Source organism: Brassica rapa, unplaced genomic scaffold (genome assembly GCF_000309985.2).
Source record: "Brassica rapa cultivar Chiifu-401-42 unplaced genomic scaffold, CAAS_Brap_v3.01 Scaffold0322, whole genome shotgun sequence".
NCBI classification, from domain to species: Eukaryota; Viridiplantae; Streptophyta; class Magnoliopsida; order Brassicales; family Brassicaceae; genus Brassica; species Brassica rapa.
Window position 1 is genome coordinate 5,001 of NW_022610265.1, and position 1,350 is coordinate 6,350.

The 1,350-nt window shown below is 46.6% G+C and overlaps 1 non-coding gene across 1 annotated transcript; it reads right to left on the reverse strand.

Moving 5' to 3' along the window:
- Positions 1 to 818: 818 nt before the first annotated feature.
- Positions 819 to 925, reverse strand: LOC117130066. Its single transcript, XR_004453536.1, has one exon. It is a non-coding gene; the product is annotated as a small nucleolar RNA R71 (small nucleolar RNA).
- Positions 926 to 1,350: the final 425 nt, after the last annotated feature.

Consider the following 1,350-nt stretch of genomic DNA (forward strand, 5'->3'; position numbering starts at 1 on the left):
CTACCCCCTTTCTAACATAGTCTTTTTCTTTTCTTTTCAGGTGCATGCCCAGCGGGACCAGAAGCAACAAGGAGAAAGACTTGCTGTTCTCAGACGATCCTGCTCATTTGAAACGCACCATCCGTAGAGGTCAACGTTCCACATCGCTCGACGCAACAACTTTGTTGTCGATCGATACTCACAATCAACAGTCGACCGACACCAGACCTTCATCGTCGATCGATCCTAATCGTTCGACAACGATCGATATTACACCGTGTACGTCGATCGATACTGTGTCGTCAAAAATGGTAAACGTTATTATTCTAACACAGGACGAGAACGGAAACCTGTATGACCAGGACGGTCATCTGCGTAATGCAACAGGTCAGAAAATAGACGCTCAGGGGACTGTAATCCCTGATGCTTATGCTACAGGAGCTGATCAACCTGTAGACGAGGACGCTCGCTCGAAACCACTGGCCGACTACAATCGCCCAGATGAGTACTATTCCAACAGATCAGCTATTCGACTTCCGGAGATCCAGAAGCAGAATTTCGAGCTGAAGCCTCAATACTACACTCTCGTGTCGCAGATACCCTACTCTGGGTTACCGCACGAGCATCCTATGGACCATCTACAACGGTTCGAGGATTTAATCGCTGCTATTCGGATGGAAGGAGTCCTCGAAGATTACCTGTTGTGCAAGCTCTTCAGATACACACTGAATGGAGAATCGATGCACTGGCTTAGGCAGCTACCCATAGGATCCTTAACATCCTGGGCCGACATCAAGAATGCTTTCTTACGAAACTTCTTCGATGAGGCACGCACTGAAGAACTTCGAAAAAAAATATCCACATTCTCGCAGGAGGCTGGAGAGTCCTTCAAAGATGCGTGGATTAGATTTAGGTTCTTCCAGTGAGACTGTCCACACCACGGATTTAACGAAGTGCAGCTGCTAAGCATTTTCTTTCGAGGTCTCGCCTTACAGTATCAAATGGCTCTTGATACGGCGAGTGAAGGAAACTTCACTACTCGGAATCCGTTAGAAGCTGTGAGACTTATCGAAAACCTTGCTAACAGCAGCAACACCAAAAACACTGACCCTGAACGGAAGAAGTCTGTAGCTTATATCGGGAAGGAACATATGGACGAAGTAAGAGCTAAGTTAGATGTGGTGCACGAGCTTCTTAGGAAGCAAGTCTGTTTAGCTGAAGGAGAAGTAGCAGATATGGAAGGAGAAGAAATTGTGAACTTCATCGGAGGTATCGGATTCCAGAAATTTGGAAATGGTCAAAGAAGTAACCAGAGTTCACAACAACAGCAAAAGCTACTCGAACTCCTACTACCAGAATCCACCACCCCAG